Genomic DNA, 25,636 nt, shown 5'->3' with positions numbered 1-25,636 from the left:
GGAGCGGGAGCGTGTTGCTTAAATTTAATATGACGGTGCGACAGCTGGTGTCCAACAGGTAAAGCGCATATTCCTACACATACAAAGAGACTCAACGAAAATGCACAGCGATCACAGCGGAGTGGAAACACTAGTGGAAGGAGCGGGAGCCTGTTGCTTAAATTTAATATGACGGCGCGACAGCTGGTGTCCGACAGGGAAAGCGCATAATCCTACACATACAAAGACTCAACGAAAATGCACAGCGATCACAGTGGAGTGGAAACACTAGTGGAAGGAGCGGGAGCGTGTTGCCTAAATTTAATATGACGGTGCGACAGCTGGTGTCCGACAGGGAAAGCGCATATTCCAACACATACAAAGAGACTCAACAAAAATGCACAGCGATCAAAGCGGAGTGGAAACACTAACGGAAGGAGCGGGAGCGTGTTGCTTAAATTTAATATGACGGTGCGACAGCTGGTGTCCGACAGGTAAAGCGCATATTCCTACACATACAAAGAGACTCAACGAAAATGCACAGCCATCACAGCGGAGTGGAAACACTAGTGGAAGGAGCGGGAGCGTGTTGCTTAAATTTAATATGACGGTGCGACAGCTCGTGTCCGACAGGTAAAGCGCATATTCCTACACATACAAAGAGACTCAACGAAAATCCACAGCAATCACAGCGGAGTGGAAACACTAACGGAAGGAGCGGGAGCGTGTTGGCTAAATTTAATATGACGGTGCGACAGCTGGTGTCCGACAGGTAAAGCGCATATTCCTACACATACAAAGACTCAACGAAAATGCACAGCGATCACAGTGGAGTGGAAACACTAGTGGAGGGAGCGGGAGCGTGTTGCCTAAATTTAATATGACGGTGCGACAGCTGGTGTCCGACAGGGAAAGCGCATATTCCTACACATACAAAGAGACTCAACGAAAATCCACAGCGATCACAGCGGAGTGGAAACACTAACGGAAGGAGCGGGAGCGTGTTGCCTAAATTTAATATGACGGTGCGACAGGTGGTGTCCGACAGGTAAAGCGCACATTCCTACACATACAAAGAGACTGAACGAAAATGCACAGCGATCACAGCGGAGTGGAAACACTAGTGGAAGGAGCGGGAGCGTGCTGCTTAAATTTAATATGACGGTGCGACAGCTGGTGTCCAACAGGTAAAGCGCATATTCCTACACATACAAAGAGACTCAACGAAAATGCACAGCGATCACAGCGGAGTGGAAACACTAGTGGAAGGAGCGGGAGCCTGTTGCTTAAATTTAATATGACGGTGCGACAGCTGGGGCCGTATTCTGTAGCGGTTCCTTTGGGAACCGGTTCCCTTTGGCTGTTACGTCTGGATTACGTCACTCGGAGAAAGAGTGGAACGGGGCGGCGTGAGGGGAACCAATCAACGAGCGGCGGTCTGCCGGAAGATCACGTCATCATTTTTGTTTGTACTTAGGGGACGGTATAGCAATTGAAGGATGTTGCTGGTTTGATAAAAAAACATTGGTTTGTATAGAACACTTGCAAATATATTTTCAGTAATAAATGTGAGCTTGCGGCGCAGACCGCTACTGGGAGTTGTAATTTTATTTGTGTTGTTTTCTTATTTAGTCGCTAGGTGATGTGCCATACGTTATGCAAACAAGTTGCCTCGCTTTGTTTACGTTTTGGACTTGCCAGTTTGCGCGCCGAATCCGAAACTGGGTCCTCATGTTTGAGCGAGGCCGCGCGATATACTCGTGTCATTTGTTGAAGAGCACCCCTACCTTGCGAAGGCGTCGTGTGTGCTGGGTCAACAGCTGACGGCGGCGCGCAAGGAGGAGCTCTGGCAGCCAGTGACTGCCTTGCTGAATGCTGAGGGCCCGGCAGTGAAAACTGCAGCCCAATGGCGCGGCGTGTGGAAGAAAGATGTGTATAACGCCCGCCGTGATGCAGCCGCCTTGCACGCCGAAAGCAGGTAAGCACACTCGTTGACGGAGCTTTTGCGCACCATATTCTAACAAACGTGTTAATCACAGAGGAACCGGAGGAGGCAGCCTGCCCGGACCGCGAGGGCGCGTCCTCTCCCTAGTTGGAAGGGCGAGCGCCATCGGAGTCTGCCCGCCGTTCTTCGAGCCCGACGAAGAGGTGAACATCAGCGCATGGGTTTCAATAGGTCAACGCCAAGTCGACGCGCTGTCGCGATTTATGGCAACACACACGCTTTTAATTTTTCAACATTGCCCCGTGCGGTCCGTTTATGGAACGCACTACCAGATACCATTGCATGCCAATATAAACACACTGCGTTTCGCAATCTGCTAAACGATCAATATGCCGTCTCAACCGTCTAAGCATGTCATGTCTTTTGTAATTTTCTTGCATTTTTTCTACAAGTTAAAGAATTTCAGTGGTCCCAATTTCTTTACAATACTTACTACTGTATAACATGCAAAAATGTTTACAATGTTATTATGCTATTATGTTGTTGTTTACCATTTATTGTTATTGCTCTACATATTGTATTTGCTAATGTAATAATTTTCCATGTTCTGTGCGTACTCCTTTCATTATGCTGCAGTTTATTTCTTTCCAGATTCCATACTAATATGTTACCGTATTTCCCCATTTACACTATACCTTCTCGAAGGCCTGTAAGGTACATGTAAATAAATAAATAAATATTTACAATGTTTGCAGATGACTGTATAGTATATAGGGTCATCAACAGCGAATCTGACCAAAAAGCACTACAACACGATTTGGATTTGATTGCCATATGGTGTGAAAAATGGAAAATGTCACTGAATGAGAAAAAGAGTGTCCACGTCACCTTTACCTGGAAGAGCTCATACGACAGCAATCGTAACACTATAAATAATGCTACTCTTGAACAAGTGTCAGAATATAAATACTTAGATGTATTTTTTTCTGCTGATCTAAGGTGGAACAGACACGTTACTCATGTTACGAACAAGGCTGTCGGAGCATTAGATTTTTTGAAACGTAACTTTAGTAGCTTGCCACAGAAACTTAGGGAGCAACTGTATTTCACACATGTGCGCAGTACACTGGAGTATGCGTGTGTTTGCTGGGATCCATATGCTACAGAACTTGTAGATAAACTAGAAAGAATGCAGAACAGGGCAGTTCGGTTTGTCCTTGGCAATTATGACAGGATGCTTAGCATGACAGAAAGCAAAAAAGCATTAAATTGGCATCTTCTTGAACACCGTCGCCGAAATCTCAGATTAAAATTTCTTCATAACATATACCACTCTAATACGGGGATAGCCAGGTAATTGTATTTTCAGCCGCCCACATATGTTTCTAAAAGGCGAGATCACAAATTAAAAATATGTGAGATTCCTTTTGACCCTCTATTGCATGAATTATGAAAGTCATTTTTTCAGCTTTCATTATTGATTGAATGAACAAACATGACTGTAATAATAAAGATAAAGCTTTGTGCCAAATATGGCACACCATGAAGATGGCTGAGCGCTCTTGCTGCCATGGGCGGAAAACAAAGCTTCACGGATGGTGGCCTTTTAATGTGATGTGGGGAATGAAATGAAACAGTTGTTTGCTGCGTTCAGGCACAGATGAATGTTTCACTTCTTCTATCTTACCAACGACTTGTTTGTGCAAGGTGGCCGCTTACATCTTTGTTTCTTCTCGTCAAATTCTGGCCAGTGGCTGACTTGGTCAGATCGGTCGTCTTTGGGTGGCATTGCGGCCGCTGGTCCCTGTGCTTTTTTGACTTGAACATGGAATTCGATGTCCTGACTAGAAGTCCTTCCTGGTCGCTAGTTGGGTAGGCACTTGTTATGCGAGGTAAGGCATTCTGCAATTTCTGCTTTTAATTGAGCCAGCGGTAGTACTTGTCTCCTCCTAAGCTGCTGCTGCACCCTCCTGTACAATACGCATGCTGTTAGTACCGATAAGTCTAGCATAGGCGTAAAAATTCGAAAGTGCCATTTCTTCGACATCTGATATGTATGCAGTAAAGTCCAAACAGAGAGTCCAGCAGGTCGACACCACCCATGTGCCTGTTATGGACCTTTACTACTCTGGGGCAATCAATTTCGCGAAACACCTTGGCGGAGGTAAACCAGCGCTGAGTCTTTTGGACTGGATCTCTCCCATCAAAGCTCGACAGAAATGTCACGGCGCGGTTGTCGTATCAACGCACACACGATAACTCTACGTCATCTATCGCGCTTGTGAGTGCCTCTGAAGCACCACTTCCTTTACATTTCAGTTCCTTTTCACTTTTCAGGCGGCTGTTTGGTAGACAATTCGCCCTCACCGTACCGATCGTCAAAATTACATCTTGTGATAGAGTGACCTGCAGCTTCGGGCTATTGAACAGATGGCAGCACGTTACCATATGTTGTATTTCAAGTTCATACTGTGCCAAATATGGCACACACCGATTTTGGTTTCTCTGCTGTAGTTGCAGGCAAAATTGAGAAAACTAGTAACTGCCTTGAATTGGCGAGGCCAAAAAATATGCCAAAATAATTTTTCTACGTTTCTGCGGTCGAACTTTTCAGAGAAAAAAAAAAAACCAATTGCTCGTGTTTGCCCCCTCCGAGTTTCACGTCGCATCCCAAAGTCTACTTCACCTCTGTTTTGCGTATCACTCAAGAGATGGCAGCACTTGCCCATAATAAGTGCGCATAACTACGAGATTTACTCTGACGAGATTTACTCTGACGGTATCACATTCTCAACTGGGAATCTCACACATGCGAAAAAGAATAGTAACCGGTATGTGCCAAATATGGGACGCCATGCAATAGAGGGTTAAAAGTGACGCTTTCCGCTACTCTTTCTATGTTCGTACTATAAGAGACTGGAATACTCTACCACCTGACACTGTCTGTATTTGTTCAAATGATGATTTCTTCCATGCTTTATGAGTGTAATTCTGAGTGTTCATTTATATGAGTTGTACCCTCCCTGCTGTAATGCCTGAATGGCGAAGCAGGTACCCAATGAATAAAATGAATAAATAAAGAAATGTTTCATTGTCATGATTTTGTTTATATTGTTGCACCTTGTTAAGCAGCAATTACGAGCATTATGTGAAATCATGTGTGCAAGAAATGCAATGTTGAAGCAACTCTTGAGTTTAAACAAAGCAGTAGTAAGCATGAGTGTCTGCTATTTAACGAAATCCTGCTCCAATAAGTGCTTGACATGTCTCGTTTGTTGCTATACGTTTCAATATGTGCTATACAGATTGCTGACGACATTTCAGTTGCTGTGTAACTCATGCTGCTCTTGCGTGTCACACATGAACAGACATCTTCAGCTTTGGAACAATGCATACTGCACAGTAAAATAGGCATTGCAAAGCAATATTCAACAATGCAAGATTGGTTGCCATTCACCTTGGAAATAACCTTTATTTAAAGAAAATTCCCTGGCGAGACAATATTCAAAAGCACAGTGAACAAAGCAAAGGAGTAACATAATGGCACATGGTTATTTGTCACTGCATGTGTATCTGTCATGCTCAACATAGACAAATCATGTGCTTTCCACTACTGCAGTATGCAGCATACTATGATTAGCCACATGTGAGCACACGCAATGTGTTATGTTGAAGTGCACGGCCTATTTACTTTTATGATAATAAAAATAAAACATGTTACACCAGCACATGTCTCCACCTCATTTGCCAGCGAATGCGCCGGCACACACTTTGCAGGTAGGCAATGCGCAAATTTCTGGGCAGCCGAAACACACCAACTATGGATTCACGCACCGCACGGCCTCTTTGAAACAAAGCTCGAGAAGGCTGTACAGGGTGCGCCTGTGGTGGCACCTGTACTTGAAGCGGCACTTGTGCCTGGGCTGGCTCCTGTGCGCTGTCGTCATGTGCACCGTCGTCACCTGGGTCGTCTGGCAGAGGCACGCCTGCTGCAAGGCAGAGGTTATGCAGCGCTGCACAAGCTGCAACAATAGTGGCTGCTTTCTGAGGCGAGTAGTGGAGCACCCGATACCTCTGCAGGCATCGGAAGCGGCTCTTGACGACTCCTATGCACCGCTCAACGGCATTTCGCATTGATGCGTGTGCCTCATTATAGCGCCCCTCTGCCGTGAGGCGATTTGGGTGACCAGGCACAGGAGTCATGATCCATGGCTCTAGCGGGTACCCAGAGTCCCCTGTAAAGTGTTGCACGTCAGTGAACGAACGTGGATACATTAAGGCACAATGCAGGAACACAGTCTACGCCAGGGCCCTTTTACAACAGCAGCGGGTCTTGGATTTATTGTTGCAATATCTATCGAACATTGACCTTCCCAGAAAGTTGTAAAGAAAGTTCGACTCATTTTAAAGAAAAGCCCAATTTCACCTGTTGTCTCGGCTGCAAATCTCATTCTCGGGTTAAGTTGGACATGTAATATTTATTTCATACTCGTGGTTTTCTGCTCCGCTCATCCCATTTGCTTCTCCCTAAATGTACATCCTCCACTAAAACTAATTAGCTCTTCTCTCTTCAGAAGTGTTATTTTATAAAACACTTCTAAGGTCTACTCTCGAATATGCTGCCAGTATCTGGGATCCTTACTCTACTTTTCGTACCTCTTCTCGTGAAGGTACCCGAACTCGAGCTACCCGTTTGATCCTTTATAATCACTCCAGCACCACATGTCGCTGCAACAAAAAAAATTGCAGACATTGTGACACAAAGAAAAATAGCGCAACTTGCACTATTCTACAATATATACTACACCGATCACTAACGTCGATGCCGAAAGTTTCACGCACACGCTTATTCCTTCGTTCCAAGGACAGTGACCAGGAACCAGCTACCCGAGTCCATTGTCACCAACCCTTTTCCATCATACTTGAAAACTGCCATTTCGACGTGTTCTGTAGTATTACACCCCTGCCTGTAACGCTCCACGTGGCATTCAGTGTATTGAAATTAATAAGTAAATAAACAGAATAACATGTCAGCTGTTGTATACATGCTGGTAAAAATATCTGCCTTCTAAGAGAGACATGTTTCTCTCGATAGTCGCTGCAGGTTCATTAGGTACTGCTACATTCACAACACATTTCTAGCAAATCACGCTTTCTTAAAGCTTGCTAGGATGCAAAACTATTTGACTGTGTATGTTTTACATGTGGAAGAAGCACTGCTACTTTAGGTGCACTTACCAAGCAAGACTTCTCCATGAAGTAACAGGCCACGAGTGAGGCGGCGGCGAAATGCAGAATGCCTCCAAACGAAATAATCGTGGCACTATCCCGGAAACCGTGGGTCAATTGCCAGGATATTCAGCTTTGCATCACACACCTCGTAAGAGAAAGCAAAGAGAAGGTGTCAATGCCACTGCAACAAATATCTGGCACAAACTTTTGCTTACAACACTACTTGCCAATCAGTTACTGTTCAGTCAGCCAACACAATTACAGAAAAGGAGATATCAACATACGCAGTAGGCAGTTGAACTAATCATCAGCATGATAACAATGTTATCTACAAATGCAATGTTGGCATGTGTACATGTGCTCATGTATGGCGTGCGGTCACAACACAATGTGCAAAATAATTCCTTTGGTTTCTTCCATCCATATTGTACAAGATTCTGCTAGAGAGTGCCACCTGTGTTTTTTTCTTGTTTTTCCAGACAAAGTGCCTATTACAAGCGAAAGAACGCGGAAGTGGCAGCATGTGCCGTATTAACAGCTAGAGCAAATGGGTGTCCACACATTCTCATTCTCCCTCACACCATTTTCATTGATGGGATGCTCCTTTTCACGTTTACAGTCTGTTGGCCACAATGCTTTAGTTTTACGTCGAATAAGAATCACAAGGGCTCGTCTTCTGTTAGGATCGCTCGCAGACGAAGACTCCCTTCACTGCTACGGCGTCTATTCCGGTTTAAGTCGCGCGTAATGTGTTTACATTGTAGCATCGAAAAGGCTATTCAACTGTGATTAGAGAGCACTGAAAAAGTGCGGCCGGGTTCTATTGCCAAGATCAAAGTCGTCATTACACATACAACACAAACGCTACTTTCTCGAATAGGAACGCAAGTATTACCGGCAATTGATGAAAAATAACGAAACGAAGTTTTTTACAACATGCACTCGCGCAATCACATATCGAAAATATTTGTCAATGAACAATACTCACGACCATGCAGTTGAGGGCGTAATACCCTTTACGGCTCCAGTACGATTCCGTTTCGCCGGGGCCGAGCTTCTTAGGGCGAACGATGGCTATCAGACTCCCGTCCACACATCCTAGAACTCCTGGAATTTTTCCACGGCTAAGAAAGCCTTCCTTGACGGCGGCTTTCTGTTGCGCCGTGGATGGGAATCTAACCCATCCTTTTTCTTTGCCCACAACCGTAATGGCCTTGGCGACGGCTGTAATGATCCGGCTGATCGAAGGCTGCGACAGTGCAATCGCTTCTTCATTCCCGACGCACTGTTGAAATCTCCCGGTGGCAAAAAACCGCAGCGCGCACAGCACTTTCATCGTAATGTCGACACCACGAAATCTTTGAGGTCCGAGATGTCCTTCCAGCTCATCTCAAAGACGTCACACTATGTCTTTGGAGAGCCTAAAATGCCTTCGAAACTCTTCTTCGGCCATGCCGAACGCGTCGCGTCGTTGCCTCTCGTCGCGTCGTTGTCTTTCGGCACTCCCCAGCAACACAACCAAAGGAGCCGCCATTGCCGTCTCTGTCTCGTCTCGTCTAGGTGCCGGCTCGTCAGCTGGCGCGAGGTTAGCCGGCAGCCACGGTTGCCCTAGCAACCCTCGACATCATGCTCGCCCCCGCACGCGACCCTCGAGAGAACCACTTCTCCGCGGTTCCTCTCCTAGCAGGGAACCGGTTCCTTTCCAGAAGATTGGCAACCTGTGTGACGTCATCAAAATTTGTCGTCCCGCCCACCAGGGATGACGACAACGAAACGCCGACCAATGGCAACAGCCCAAAGGAACCGCTACAGAATACGGCCCCTGGTGTCCGACAGGGAAAGCGCATAATCCTACACATACAAAGACTCAACGAAAATGCACAGCGATCACAGTGGAGTGGAAACACTAGTGGAAGGAGCGGGAGCGTGTTGCCTAAATTTAATATGACGGTGCGACAGCTGGTGTCCGACAGGGAAAGCGCATATTCCTACACATAAAAAGAGACTCAACGAAAATCCACAGCGATCACAGCGGAGTGGAAACACTAACGGAAGGAGCGGGAGCGTGTTGCTTAAATTTTTATGACGATGCGACAGCTGGTGTCCGACAGGGATAGCGCATATTCCTACACATGCAAAGAGACTAAACGAAAATGCACAGCGATCACAGCGGAGTGGAAACACTAACGGAAGGGGAGGGAGCGTGTTGCCTAAATTTAATATGACGGTGCGACAGGTGGTATCCGACAGGGAAAGCGCATATTCCTACACATACAAAGAGACTCAACGAAAATCCACAGCGATCACAGCGGAGTGGAAACACTAACGGAAGGAGCGGGAGCGTGTTGCCTAAATTTAATATGACGGTGCAACAGGTGGTGTCCGACAGGTAAAGCGCATATTCCTACACATACAAAGAGACTCAACGAAAATGCACAGCGATCACAGCGGAGTGGAAACACTAGTGGAAGGAGCGGGAGCGTGTTGCTTAAATTTAATATGACGGTGCGACAGCTGGTGTCCGACAGGTAAAGCGCATATTCCTACACATACAAAGAGACTCAACGAAAATCCACAGCGATCACAGCGGAGGGAAACACTAGTGGAAGGAGCGGGAGCGTGTTGCCTAAATTTAATATGACGGTGTGACAGCTGGTGTCCGACAGGGAAAGCGCATATTCCTACACATATAAAGACACTCTACGAAAATCCACAGCGATCACAGCGGAGTGGAAACACTAGTGGAAGGAGCGGGAGCGTGTTGCATAAATTTAATATGACGGTGCGATAGCTGGTGTCCGACAGGGAAGGCGCATATTCCTACACATATAAAGACACTCTACGAAAATCCACAGCGATCACAGCGGAGTGGAAACACTAACGGAAGGAGCGGGAGCGTGTTGCTTAAATTTAATATGACGGTGCGACAGCTGGTGTCCGACAGGTAAAGCGCATATTCCTACACATATAAAGAGACTCTACGAAAATCCAGAGCGATCACAGCGGAGTGGAAACACTAATGGAAGGAGCGGGAGCGTGTTGCTTAAATTTAATATGACGGTGCGACAGCTGGTGTCCGAGAGGTAAAGCGCATATTCCTACACATACAAAGAGACTCAACGAAAATGCACAGCGATCACAGCGGAGTGGAAACACTAGTGGAAGGAGCGGGAGCGTGTTGCTTAAATTTAATATGACGGTGCGACAGCTCGTGTCCGACAGGTAAAGCGCATATTCCTACACTTACAAAGAGACTCAACGAAAATGCACAGCGATCACAGCGGAGTGGAAACACTAAAGGAAGGAGCGGGAGCGTGTTGCTTAAATTTAATATGACGGTGCGACAGCTCGTGTCCGACAGGTAAAGCGCATATTCCTACACATACAAAGAAACTCAACGAAAATCCACAGCAATCACAGCGGAGTGGAAACACTAACGGAAGGAGCGGGAGCGTGTTGGCTAAATTTAATATGACGGTGCGACAGCTGGTGTCCGACAGGTAAACCGCATATTCCTACACATACAAAGACTCAACGAAAATGCACAGCGATCACAGTGGAGTGGAAACACTAGTGGAAGGAGCGGGAGCGTGTTGCCTAAATTTAATATGACGGTGCGACAGCTGGTGTCCGACAGGGAAAGCGCATATTCCTACACATACAAAGAGACTCAACGAAAATCCCCAGCGATCACAGCGGAGTGGAAACACTAACGGAAGGAGCGGGAGCGTGTTGCCTAAATTTAATATGACGGTGCGACAGGTGGTGTCCGACAGGTAAAGCGCATATTCCTACACATACAAAGAGACTGAACGAAAATGCACAGCGATCACAGCGGAGTGGAAACACTAGTGGAAGGAGCGGGAGCGTGTTGCCTAAATTTAATATGACGGTGTGACAGCTGGTGTCCGACAGGGAAAGCGCATATTCCTACACATATAAAGACACTCTACGAAAATCCACAGCGATCACAGCGGAGTGGAAACACTAACGGAAGGAGCGGGAGCGTGTTGCCTAAATTTAATATGACGGTGCGACAGCTGGTGTCCGACAGGTAAAGCGCATATTGCTACACATACAAAGAGACTCAACGAAAATGCACAGCGATCACAGCGGAGTGGAAACACTAGTGGAAGGAGCGGGAGCGTGTTGCTTAAATTTAATATGACGGTGCGACCGCTGGTGTCCGACAGGGAAAGCGCATAATCCTACACATACAAAGACTCAACGAAAATGCACAGCGATCATAGTGGAGTGGAAACACTAGTGGAAGGAGCGGGAGCGTGTTGCTTAATTTTAATATGACGGTGCGACAGCTGGTGTCCGAGAGGTAAAGCGCATATTCCTACACATAAAAGAGACTCAACGAAAATGCACAGCGATCACAGCGGAGTGGAAACACTAGTGGAAGGAGCGGGAGCGTGTTGCTTAAATTTAATATGACGGTGCGACAGCTCGTGTCCGACAGGTAAAGCGCATATTCCTACACTTACAAAGAGACTCAACGAAAATGCACAGCGATCACAGCGGAGTGGAAACACTAAAGGAAGGAGCGGGAGCGTGTTGCTTAAATTTAATATGACGGTGCGACAGCTCGTGTCCGACAGGTAAAGCGCACATTCCTACACATACAAAGAGACTCAACGAAAATGCACAGCGATCACAGCGGAGTGGAAACACTAAGGGAAGGAGCGGGAGCGTGTTGCTTAAATTTAATATGACGGTGCGACAGCTCGTGTCCGACAGGTAAAGCGCATATTCCTACACATACAAAGAGACTCAACGAAAATCCACAGCAATCACAGCGGAGTGGAAACACTAACGGAAGGAGCGGGAGCGTGTTGCTTAAATTTATTATGACGGTGCGACAGCTGGTGTCCGACAGGTAAAGCGCATATTCCTACACATACAAAGAGACTCAACGAAAATGCACAGCGATCACAGCGGAGTGGAAACACTAGTGGAAGGAGCGGGAGCGTGTTGCCTAAATTTAATATGACGGTGTGACAGCTGGTGTCCGACAGGGAAAGCGCATATTCCTACACATATAAAGACACTCTACGAAAATCCACAGCGATCACAGCGGAGTGGAAACACTAGTGGAAGGAGCGGGAGCGTGTTGCATAAATTTAATATGACGGTGCGATAGCTGGTGTCCGACAGGGAAGGCGCATATTCCTACACATATAAAGACACTCTACGAAAATCCACAGCGATCACAGCGGAGTGGAAACACTAACGGAAGGAGCGGGAGCGTGTTGCTTAAATTTAATATGACGGTGCGACAGCTGGTGTCCGACAGGTAAAGCGCATATTCCTACACATATAAAGAGACTCTACGAAAATCCAGAGCGATCACAGCGGAGTGGAAACACTAATGGAAGGAGCGGGAGCGTGTTGCTTAAATTTAATATGACGGTGCGACAGCTGGTGTCCGAGAGGTAAAGCGCATATTCCTACACATACAAAGAGACTCAACGAAAATGCACAGCGATCACAGCGGAGTGGAAACACTAGTGGAAGGAGCGGGAGCGTGTTGCTTAAATTTAATATGACGGTGCGACAGCTCGTGTCCGACAGGTAAAGCGCATATTCCTACACTTACAAAGAGACTCAACGAAAATGCACAGCGATCACAGCGGAGTGGAAACACTAAAGGAAGGAGCGGGAGCGTGTTGCTTAAATTTAATATGACGGTGCGACAGCTCGTGTCCGACAGGTAAAGCGCATATTCCTACACATACAAAGAAACTCAACGAAAATCCACAGCAATCACAGCGGAGTGGAAACACTAACGGAAGGAGCGGGAGCGTGTTGGCTAAATTTAATATGACGGTGCGACAGCTGGTGTCCGACAGGTAAACCGCATATTCCTACACATACAAAGACTCAACGAAAATGCACAGCGATCACAGTGGAGTGGAAACACTAGTGGAAGGAGCGGGAGCGTGTTGCCTAAATTTAATATGACGGTGCGACAGCTGGTGTCCGACAGGGAAAGCGCATATTCCTACACATACAAAGAGACTCAACGAAAATCCCCAGCGATCACAGCGGAGTGGAAACACTAACGGAAGGAGCGGGAGCGTGTTGCCTAAATTTAATATGACGGTGCGACAGGTGGTGTCCGACAGGTAAAGCGCATATTCCTACACATACAAAGAGACTGAACGAAAATGCACAGCGATCACAGCGGAGTGGAAACACTAGTGGAAGGAGCGGGAGCGTGTTGCCTAAATTTAATATGACGGTGTGACAGCTGGTGTCCGACAGGGAAAGCGCATATTCCTACACATATAAAGACACTCTACGAAAATCCACAGCGATCACAGCGGAGTGGAAACACTAACGGAAGGAGCGGGAGCGTGTTGCCTAAATTTAATATGACGGTGCGACAGCTGGTGTCCGACAGGTAAAGCGCATATTGCTACACATACAAAGAGACTCAACGAAAATGCACAGCGATCACAGCGGAGTGGAAACACTAGTGGAAGGAGCGGGAGCGTGTTGCTTAAATTTAATATGACGGTGCGACCGCTGGTGTCCGACAGGGAAAGCGCATAATCCTACACATACAAAGACTCAACGAAAATGCACAGCGATCATAGTGGAGTGGAAACACTAGTGGAAGGAGCGGGAGCGTGTTGCTTAATTTTAATATGACGGTGCGACAGCTGGTGTCCGAGAGGTAAAGCGCATATTCCTACACATAAAAGAGACTCAACGAAAATGCACAGCGATCACAGCGGAGTGGAAACACTAGTGGAAGGAGCGGGAGCGTGTTGCTTAAATTTAATATGACGGTGCGACAGCTCGTGTCCGACAGGTAAAGCGCATATTCCTACACTTACAAAGAGACTCAACGAAAATGCACAGCGATCACAGCGGAGTGGAAACACTAAAGGAAGGAGCGGGAGCGTGTTGCTTAAATTTAATATGACGGTGCGACAGCTCGTGTCCGACAGGTAAAGCGCACATTCCTACACATACAAAGAGACTCAACGAAAATGCACAGCGATCACAGCGGAGTGGAAACACTAAGGGAAGGAGCGGGAGCGTGTTGCTTAAATTTAATATGACGGTGCGACAGCTCGTGTCCGACAGGTAAAGCGCATATTCCTACACATACAAAGAGACTCAACGAAAATCCACAGCAATCACAGCGGAGTGGAAACACTAACGGAAGGAGCGGGAGCGTGTTGCTTAAATTTATTATGACGGTGCGACAGCTGGTGTCCGACAGGTAAAGCGCATATTCCTACACATACAAAGAGACTCAACGAAAATGCACAGCGATCACAGCGGAGTGGAAACACTAGTGGAAGGAGCGGGAGCGTGTTGCTTAAATTTAATATGACGGTGCGACAGCTCGTGTCCGACAGGTAAAGCGCATATTCCTACACATACAAAGAGACTCAACGAAAATCCACAGCGATCACAGCGGAGTGGAAACACTAACGGAAGGAGCGGGAGCGTGTTGCCTAAATTTAATATGACGGTGCGACAGGTGGTGTCCGACAGGTAAAGCGCATATTCCTACACATACAAAGAGACTGAACGAAAATGCACAGCGATCACAGCGGAGTGGAAACACTAGTGGAAGGAGCGGGAGCGTGTTGCTTAAATTTAATATGACGGTGCGACAGCTGGTGTCCGACAGGTAAAGCGCATATTCCTACACATACAAAGAGACTCAACGAAAATCCACAGCGATCACAGCGGAGTGGAAACACTAGTGGAAGGAGCGGGAGCGTGTTGCCTAAATTTAATATGACGGTGTGACAGCTGGTGTCCGACAGGGAAAGCGCATATTCCTACACATATAAAGACACTCTACGAAAATCCACAGCGATCACAGCGGAGTGGAAACACTAACGGAAGGAGCGGGAGCGTGTTGCCTAAATTTAATATGACGGTGCGACAGCTGGTGTCCGACAGGTAAAGCGCATATTGCTACACATACAAAGAGACTCAACGAAAATGCACAGCGATCACAGCGGAGTGGAAACACTAGTGGAAGGAGCGGGAGCGTGTTGCTTAAATTTAATATGACGGTGCGACCGCTGGTGTCCGACAGGGAAAGCGCATAATCCTACACATACAAAGACTCAATGAAAATGCACAGCGATCACAGCGGAGTGGAAACACTAGTGGAAGGAGCGGGAGCGTGTTGCCTAAATTTAATATGACGGTGTGACAGCTGGTGTCCGACAGGGAAAGCGCATATTCCTACACATATAAAGACACTCTACGAAAATCCACAGCGATCACAGCGGAGTGGAAACACTAACGGAAGGAGCGGGAGCGTGTTGCCTAAATTTAATATGACGGTGCGACAGCTGGTGTCCGACAGGTAAAGCGCATATTGCTACACATACAAAGAGACTCAACGAAAATGCACAGCGATCACAGCGGAGTGGAAACACTAGTGGAAGGAGCGGGAGCGTGTTGCTTAAATTTAATATGACGGTGCGACAGCTGGTGTCCGACAGGTAAAGCGCATATTCCTACACATACAAAGAGACTCAACGAAAATCCACAGCGATCACAGCGGAGTGGAAACACTAGTGGAAGGAGCGGGAGCGTGTTGCCTAAATTTAATATGACGGTGTGACAGCTGGTGTCCGACAGGGAAAGCGCATATTCCTACACATATAAAGACACTCTACGAAAATCCACAGCGATCACAGCGGAGTGGAAACACTAACGGAAGGAGCGGGAGCGTGTTGCCTAAATTTAATATGACGGTGCGACAGCTGGTGTCCGACAGGTAAAGCGCATATTGCTACACATACAAAGAGACTCAACGAAAATGCACAGCGATCACAGCGGAGTGGGGACACTAGTGGAAGGAGCGGGAGCGTGTTGCCTAAATTTAATATGACGGTGCGACAGCTGGTGTCCGACAGGGAAAGCGCATATTCCTACACATACAAAGACTCAACGAAAATGCACAGCGATCACAGTGGAGTGGAAACACTAGTGGAAGGAGCGGGAGCGTGTTGCCTAAATTTAATATGACGGTGCGACAGCTGGTGTCCGACAGGGAAAGCGCATATTCCTACACATACAAAGAGACTCAACGAAAATGCACAGCGATCACAGCGGAGTGGAAACACTAACGGAAGGAGCGGGAGCGTGTTGCTTAAATTTAATATGACGGTGCGACAGCTGGTGTCCGACAGGTAAAGCGCATATTCCTACACATATAAAGAGACTCTACGAAAATCCAGAGCGATCACAGCGGAGTGGAAACACTAATGGAAGGAGCGGGAGCGTGTTGCTTAAATTTAATATGACGGTGCGACAGCTGGTGTCCGACAGGTAAAGCGCATATTCCTACACATATAAAGACACTCTACGAAAATCCACAGCGATCACAGCGGAGTGGAAACACTAGTGGAAGGAGCGGGAGCGTGTTGCCTAAATTTAATATGACGGTGCGACAGCTGGTGTCCGACAGGGAAAGCGCATATTCCTACACATACAAAGAGACTCAACGAAAATGCACAGCGATCACAGCGGAGTGGAAACACTAACGGAAGGAGCGGGAGCGTGTTGCCTCAATTTAATATGACGGTGCGACAGCTGGTGTCCGACAGGTAAAGCGCATATTCCTACACATACAAAGAGACTCAACGAAAATGCACAGCGATCACAGCGGAGTGGAAACACTAACGTAAGGAGCGGGAGCGTGTTGCCTAAATTTAATATGACGGTGCGACAGCTGGTGTCCGACAGGTAAAGCGCATATTCCTACACATATAAAGACACTCTACGAAAATCCACAGCGATCACAGCGGAGTGGAAACACTAGTGGAAGGAGCGGGAGCGTGTTGCCTAAATTTAATATGACGGGGCGACAGCTGGTGTCCGACAGGTAAAGCGCATATTCCTACACATATAAAGACACTATACGAAAATCCACAGCGATCACAGCGGAGTGGAAACACTAACGGAAGGAGCGGGAGCGTGTTGCCTAAATTTAATATGACGGTGCGACAGGTGGTGTCCGACAGGTAAAGCGCATATTCCTACACATACAATGAGACTGAACGAAAATGCACAGCGATCACAGCGGAGTGGAAACACTAGTGGAAGGAGCGGGAGCGTGTTGCTTAAATTTAATATGACGGTGCGACAGCTTGTGTCCGACAGGTAAAGCGCATATTCCTACACATACAAAGAGACTCAACGAAAATCCACAGCGATCACAGCGGAGTGGAAACACTAGTGGAAGGAGCGGGAGCGTGTTGCCTAAATTTAATATGACGGTGTGACAGCTGGTGTCCGACAGGGAAAGCGCATATTCCTACACATATAAAGACACTCTACGAAAATCCACAGCGATCACAGCGGAGTGGAAACACTAACGGAAGGAGCGGGAGCGTGTTGCCTAAATTTAATATGACGGTGCGACAGCTGGTGTCCGACAGGTAAAGCGCATATTGCTACACATACAAAGAGACTCAACGAAAATGCACAGCGATCACAGCGGAGTGGAAACACTAGTGGAAGGAGCGGGAGCGTGTTGCTTAAATTTAATATGACGGTGCGACCGCTGGTGTCCGACAGGGAAAGCGCATAATCCTACACATACAAAGACTCAATGAAAATGCACAGCGATCACAGCGGAGTGGAAACACTAGTGGAAGGAGCGGGAGCGTGTTGCTTAAATTTAATATGACGGTGCGACAGCTGGTGTCCGACAGGTAAAGCGCATATTCCTACACATACAAAGAGACTCAACGAAAATCCACAGCGATCACAGCGGAGTGGAAACACTAGTGGAAGGAGCGGGAGCGTGTTGCCTAAATTTAATATGACGGTGTGACAGCTGGTGTCCGACAGGGAAAGCGCATATTCCTACACATATAAAGACACTCTACGAAAATCCACAGCGATCACAGCGGAGTGGAAACACTAACGGAAGGAGCGGGAGCGTGTTGCCTAAATTTAATATGACGGTGCGACAGCTGGTGTCCGAAAGGTAAAGCGCATATTGCTACACATACAAAGAGACTCAACGAAAATGCACAGCGATCACAGCGGAGTGGGGACACTAGTGGAAGGAGCGGGAGCGTGTTGCCTAAATTTAATATGACGGTGCGACAGCTGGTGTCCGACAGGGAAAGCGCATATTCCTACACATACAAAGACTCAACGAAAATGCACAGCGATCACAGTGGAGTGGAAACACTAGTGGAAGGAGCGGGAGCGTGTTGCCTAAATTTAATATGACGGTGCGACAGCTGGTGTCCGACAGGGAAAGCGCATATTCCTACACATACAAAGAGACTCAACGAAAATGCACAGCGATCACAGCGGAGTGGAAACACTAACGGAAGGAGCGGGAGCGTGTTGCTTAAATTTAATATGACGGTGCGACAGCTGGTGTCCGACAGGTAAAGCGCATATTCCTACACATATAAAGAGACTCTACGAAAATCCAGAGCGATCACAGCGGAGTGGAAACACTAATGGAAGGAGCGGGAGCGTGTTGCTTAAATTTAATATGACGGTGCGACAGCTGGTGTCCGACAGGTAAAGCGCATATTCCTACACATATAAAGACACTCTACGAAAATCCACAGCGATCACAGCGGAGTGGAAACACTAGTGGAAGGAGCGGGAGCGTGTTGCCTAAATTTAATATGACGGTGCGACAGCTGGTGTCCGACAGGGAAAGCGCATATTCCTACACATAAAAGAGACTCAACGAAAATGCACAGCGATCACAGCGGAGTGGAAACACTAGTGGAAGGAGCGGGAGCGTGTTGCTTAAATTTAATATGACGGTGCGACAGCTCGTGTCCGACAGGTAAAGCGCATATTCCTACACTTACAAAGAGACTCAACGAAAATGCACAGCGATCACAGCGGAGTGGAAACACTAAAGGAAGGAGCGGGAGCGTGTTGCTTAAATTTAATATGACGGTGCGACAGCTCGTGTCCGACAGGTAAAGCGCACATTCCTACACATACAAAGAGACTCAACGAAAATGCACAGCGATCACAGCGGAGTGGAAACACTAAAGGAAGGAGCGGGAGCGTGTTGCTTAAATTTAATATGACGGTGCGACAGCTCGTGTCCGACAGGTAAAGCGCATATTCCTACACATACAAAGAGACTCAACGAAAATCCACAGCAATCACAGCGGAGTGGAAACACTAACGGAAGGAGCGGGAGCGTGTTGCTTAAATTTAATATGACGGTGCGACAGCTGGTGTCCGACAGGTAAAGCGCATATTCCTACACATACAAAGAGACTCAACGAAAATGCACAGCGATCACAGCGGAGTGGAAACACTAGTGGAAGGAGCGGGAGCGTGTTGCTTAAATTTAATATGACGGTGCGACAGCTCGTGTCCGACAGGTAAAGCGCATATTCCTACACATACAAAGAGACTCAACGAAAATCCACAGCGATCACAGCGGAGTGGAAACACTAACGGAAGGAGCGGGAGCGTGTTGCCTAAATTTAATATGACGGTGCGACAGGTGGTGTCCGACAGGTAAAGCGCATATTCCTACACATACAAAGAGACTGAACGAAAATGCACAGCGATCACAGCGGAGTGGAAACACTAGTGGAAGGAGCGGGAGCGTGTTGCTTAAATTTAATATGACGGTGCGACAGCTGGTGTCCGACAGGTAAAGCGCATATTCCTACACATACAAAGAGACTCAACGAAAATCCACAGCGATCACAGCGGAGTGGAAACACTAGTGGAAGGAGCGGGAGCGTGTTGCCTAAATTTAATATGACGGTGTGACAGCTGGTGTCCGACAGGGAAAGCGCATATTCCTACACATATAAAGACACTCTACGAAAATCCACAGCGATCACAGCGGAGTGGAAACACTAACGGAAGGAGCGGGAACGTGTTGCCTAAATTTAATATGACGGTGCGACAGCTGGTGTCCGACAGGTAAAGCGCATATTGCTACACATACAAAGAGACTCAACGAAAATGCACAGCGATCACAGCGGAGTGGAAACACTAGTGGAAGGAGCGGGAGCGTGTTGCTTAAATTTAATATGACGGTGCGACCGCTGGTGTCCGACAGGGAAAGCGCATAATCCTACACATACAAAGACTCAATGAAAATGCACAGCGATCACAGCGGAGTGGAAACACTAGTGGAAGGAGCGGGAGCGTGTTGCCTAAATTTAATATGACGGTGTGACAGCTGGTGTCCGACAGGGAAAGCGCATATTCCTACACATATAAAGACACTCTACGAAAATCCACAGCGATCACAGCGGAGTGGAAACACTAACGGAAGGAGCGGGAGCGTGTTGCCTAAATTTAATATGACGGTGCGACAGCTGGTGCCCGACAGGTAAAGCGCATATTGCTACACATACAAAGAGACTCAACGAAAATGCACAGCGATCACAGCGGAGTGGAAACACTAGTGGAAGGAGCGGGAGCGTGTTGCTTAAATTTAATATGACGGTGCGACAGCTGGTGTCCGACAGGTAAAGCGCATATTCCTACACATACAAAGAGACTCAACGAAAATCCACAGCGATCACAGCGGAGTGGAAACACTAGTGGAAGGAGCGGGAGCGTGTTGCCTAAATTTAATATGACGGTGTGACAGCTGGTGTCCGACAGGGAAAGCGCATATTCCTACACATATAAAGACACTCTACGAAAATCCACAGCGATCACAGCGGAGTGGAAACACTAACGGAAGGAGCGGGAGCGTGTTGCCTAAATTTAATATGACGGTGCGACAGCTGGTGTCCGACAGGTAAAGCGCATATTGCTACACATACAAAGAGACTCAACGAAAATGCACAGCGATCACAGCGGAGTGGGGACACTAGTGGAAGGAGCGGGAGCGTGTTGCCTAAATTTAATATGACGGTGCGACAGCTGGTGTCCGACAGGGAAAGCGCATATTCCTACACATACAAAGACTCAACGAAAATGCACAGCGATCACAGTGGAGTGGAAACACTAGTGGAAGGAGCGGGAGCGTGTTGCCTAAATTTAATATGACGGTGCGACAGCTGGTGTCCGACAGGGAAAGCGCATATTCCTACACATACAAAGAGACTCAACGAAAATGCACAGCGATCACAGCGGAGTGGAAACACTAACGGAAGGAGCGGGAGCGTGTTGCTTAAATTTAATATGACGGTGCGACAGCTGGTGTCCGACAGGTAAAGCGCATATTCCTACACATATAAAGAGACTCTACGAAAATCCAGAGCGATCACAGCGGAGTGGAAACACTAATGGAAGGAGCGGGAGCGTGTTGCTTAAATTTAATATGACGGTGCGACAGCTGGTGTCCGACAGGTAAAGCGCATATTCCTACACATATAAAGACACTCTACGAAAATCCACAGCGATCACAGCGGAGTGGAAACACTAGTGGAAGGAGCGGGAGCGTGTTGCCTAAATTTAATATGACGGTGCGACAGCTGGTGTCCGACAGGGAAAGCGCATATTCCTACACATACAAAGAGACTCAACGAAAATGCACAGCGATCACAGCGGAGTGGAAACACTAACGGAAGGAGCGGGAGCGTGTTGCCTCAATTTAATATGACGGTGCGACAGCTGGTGTCCGACAGGTAAAGCGCATATTCCTACACATACAAAGAGACTCAACGAAAATGCACAGCGATCACAGCGGAGTGGAAACACTAACGTAAGGAGCGGGAGCGTGTTGCCTAAATTTAATATGACGGTGCGACAGCTAGTGTCCGACAGGTAAAGCGCATATTCCTACACATATAAAGACACTCTACGAAAATCCACAGCGATCACAGCGGAGTGGAAACACTAGTGGAAGGAGCGGGAGCGTGTTGCCTAAATTTAATATGACGGGGCGACAGCTGGTGTCCGACAGGTAAAGCGCATATTCCTACACATATAAAGACACTCTACGAAAATCCACAGCGATCACAGCGGAGTGGAAACACTAACGGAAGGAGCGGGAGCGTGTTGCCTAAATTTAATATGACGGTGCGACAGGTGGTGTCCGACAGGTAAAGCGCATATTCCTACACATACAATGAGACTGAACGAAAATGCACAGCGATCACAGCGGAGTGGAAACACTAGTGGAAGGAGCGGGAGCGTGTTGCTTAAATTTAATATGACGGTGCGACAGCTGGTGTCCGACAGGTAAAGCGCATATTCCTACACATACAAAGAGACTCAACGAAAATCCACAGCGATCACAGCGGAGTGGAAACACTAGTGGAAGGAGCGGGAGCGTGTTGCCTAAATTTAATATGACGGTGTGACAGCTGGTGTCCGACAGGGAAAGCGCATATTCCTACACATATAAAGACACTCTACGAAAATCCACAGCGATCACAGCGGAGTGGAAACACTAACGGAAGGAGCGGGAGCGTGTTGCCTAAATTTAATATGACGGTGCGACAGCTGGTGTCCGACAGGTAAAGCGCATATTGCTACACATACAAAGAGACTCAACGAAAATGCACAGCGATCACAGCGGAGTGGAAACACTAGTGGAAGGAGCGGGAGCGTGTTGCTTAAATTTAATATGACGGTGCGACCGCTGGTGTCCGACAGGGAAAGCGCATAATCCTACACATACAAAGACTCAATGAAAATGCACAGCGATCACAGCGGAGTGGAAACACTAGTGGAAGGAGCGGGAGCGTGTTGCTTAAATTTAATATGACGGTGCGACAGCTGGTGTCCGACAGGTAAAGCGCATATTCCTACACATACAAAGAGACTCAACGAAAATCCACAGCGATCACAGCGGAGTGGAAACACTAGTGGAAGGAGCGGGAGCGTGTTGCCTAAATTTAATATGACGGTGTGACAGCTGGTGTCCGACAGGGAAAGCGCATATTCCTACACATATAAAGACACTCTACGAAAATCCACAGCGATCACAGCGGAGTGGAAACACTAACGGAAGGAGCGGGAGCGTGTTGCCTAAATTTAATATGACGGTGCGACAGCTGGTGTCCGAAAGGTAAAGCGCATATTGCTACACATACAAAGAGACTCAACGAAAATGCACAGCGATCACAGCGGAGTGGGGACACTAGTGGAAGGAGCGGGAGCGTGTTGCCTAAATTTAATATGACGGTGCGACAGCTGGTGTCCGACAGGGAAAGCGCATATTCCTACACATACAAAGACTCAACGAAAATGCACAGCGATCACAGTGGAGTGGAAACACTAGTGGAAGGAGCGGGAGCGTGTTGCCTAAATTTAATATGACGGTGCGACAGCTGGTGTCCGACAGGGAAAGCGCATATTCCTACACATACAAAGAGACTCAACGAAAATGCACAGCGATCACAGCGGAGTGGAAACACTAACGGAAGGAGCGGGAGCGTGTTGCTTAAATTTAATATGACGGTGCGACAGCTGGTGTCCGACAGGTAAAGCGCATATTCCTACACATATAAAGAGACTCTACGAAAATCCAGAGCGATCACAGCGGAGTGGAAACACTAATGGAAGGAGCGGGAGCGTGTTGCTTAAATTTAATATGACGGTGCGACAGCTGGTGTCCGACAGGTAAAGCGCATATTCCTACACATATAAAGACACTCTACGAAAATCCACAGCGATCACAGCGGAGTGGAAACACTAGTGGAAGGAGCGGGAGCGTGTTGCCTAAATTTAATATGACGGTGCGACAGCTGGTGTCCGACAGGGAAAGCGCATATTCCTACACATACAAAGAGACTCAACGAAAATGCACAGCGATCACAGCGGAGTGGAAACACTAACGGAAGGAGCGGGAGCGTGTTGCCTCAATTTAATATGACGGTGCGACAGCTGGTGTCCGACAGGTAAAGCGCATATTCCTACACATACAAAGAGACTCAACGAAAATGCACAGCGATCACAGCGGAGTGGAAACACTAACGTAAGGAGCGGGAGCGTGTTGCCTAAATTTAATATGACGGTGCGACAGCTGGTGTCCGACAGGTAAAGCGCATATTCCTACACATATAAAGACACTCTACGAAAATCCACAGCGATCACAGCGGAGTGGAAACACTAGTGGAAGGAGCGGGAGCGTGTTGCCTAAATTTAATATGACGGGGCGACAGCTGGTGTCCGACAGGTAAAGCGCATATTCCTACACATATAAAGACACTCTACGAAAATCCACAGCGATCACAGCGGAGTGGAAACACTAACGGAAGGAGCGGGAGCGTGTTGCCTAAATTTAATATGACGGTGCGACAGGTGGTGTCCGACAGGTAAAGCGCATATTCCTACACATACAAAGAGACTCAACGAAAATGCACAGCGATCACAGCGGAGTGGAAACACTAGTGGAACGAGCGGGAGCGTGTTGCTTAAATTTAATATGACGATGCGACAGCTGGTGTCCGACAGGTAAAGCGCATATTCCTACACATACAAAGAGACTCAACGAAAATGCACAGCGATCACAGCGGAGTGGAAACACTAACGGAAGGAGCGGGAGCGTGTTGCCTAAATTTAATATGACGGTGCGACAGTTGGTGTCCGACAGGTAAAGCGCATATTCCTACACATACAAAGAGACTCAACGAAAATGCACAGCGATCACAGCGGAGTGGAAACACTAGTGGAAGGAGCGGGAGCGTGTTGCTTAAATTTAATATGACGGTGCGACAGTTGGTGTCCGACAGGTAAAGCGCATATTCCTACACGTACAAAGAGACTGAACGAAAATCCACAGCGATCACAGCGGAGTGGAAACACTAGTGGAAGGAGCGGGAGCGTGTTGCCTAAATTTAATATGACGGTGCGACAGCTGGTGTCCGACAGGGAAAGCGCATATTCCTACACATATAAACACTCTACAAAAATCCTCAGCGATCACAGCGGAGTGGAAACACTAGTGGAAGGAGCGGGAGCGTGTTGCCTAAATTTAATATGACGGTGCGACAGCTGGTGTCCGACAGGGAAAGCGCATATTCCTACACATATAAAGACACTCTACGAAAATCCACAGCGATCACAGCGGAGTGGAAACACTAGTGGAAGGAGCGGGAGCGTGTTGCCTAAATTTAATATGACGGTGCGACAGCTGGTGTCCGACAGGGAAAGCGCATATTCCTACACATATGAAGACACTCTACGAAAATCCACAGCGATCACAGCGGAGTGGAAACACTAACGGAAGGAGCGGGAGCGTGTTGCCTAAATTTAATATGACGGTGCGACAGCTGGTGTCTGACAGGTAAAGCGCATATTGCTACACATACAAAGAGACTCAACGAAAATGCACAGCGATCACAGCGGAGTGGGGACACTAGTGGAAGGAGTGGGAGCGTGTTGCTTAAATTTATTATGACGGTGCGACAGCTGGTGTCCGACAGGGAAAGCGCATATTCCTACACATACAAAGACTCAACGAAAATGCACAGCGATCACAGTGGAGTGGAAACACTAGTGGAAGGAGCGGGAGCGTGTTGCCTAAATTTAATATGACGGTGCGACAGCTGGTGTCCGACA

The 25,636-nt window shown here is 47.5% G+C and overlaps 2 long non-coding RNA genes across 2 annotated transcripts; one reads left to right on the top strand and one right to left on the bottom strand.

The window, feature by feature from the left end:
- Positions 1–1,293: 1,293 nt before the first annotated feature.
- LOC140213135 (uncharacterized) lies at positions 1,294–5,008 on the top strand. The gene is made up of 2 exons (XR_011890103.1): positions 1,294–1,957; positions 2,019–5,008. It is a non-coding gene; the product is annotated as an uncharacterized lncRNA (long non-coding RNA).
- A 368-nt stretch (positions 5,009–5,376) lies between these two features.
- Positions 5,377–8,466, bottom strand: LOC140213134 (uncharacterized). Its single transcript, XR_011890102.1, has 3 exons — positions 8,145–8,466; positions 7,163–7,301; positions 5,377–6,159 (listed from the first exon to the last, which is right to left on the bottom strand). It is a non-coding gene; the product is annotated as an uncharacterized lncRNA (long non-coding RNA).
- Between the last annotated feature and the right edge of the window lie 17,170 nt (positions 8,467–25,636).

This window comes from Dermacentor andersoni, chromosome 9 (assembly GCF_023375885.2).
Source record: "Dermacentor andersoni chromosome 9, qqDerAnde1_hic_scaffold, whole genome shotgun sequence".
NCBI lineage: Eukaryota > Metazoa > Arthropoda > Arachnida > Ixodida > Ixodidae > Dermacentor > Dermacentor andersoni.
Note: the sequence above shows the minus strand (reverse complement) of the source record. Positions and strands in the feature narration are given on the sequence as shown.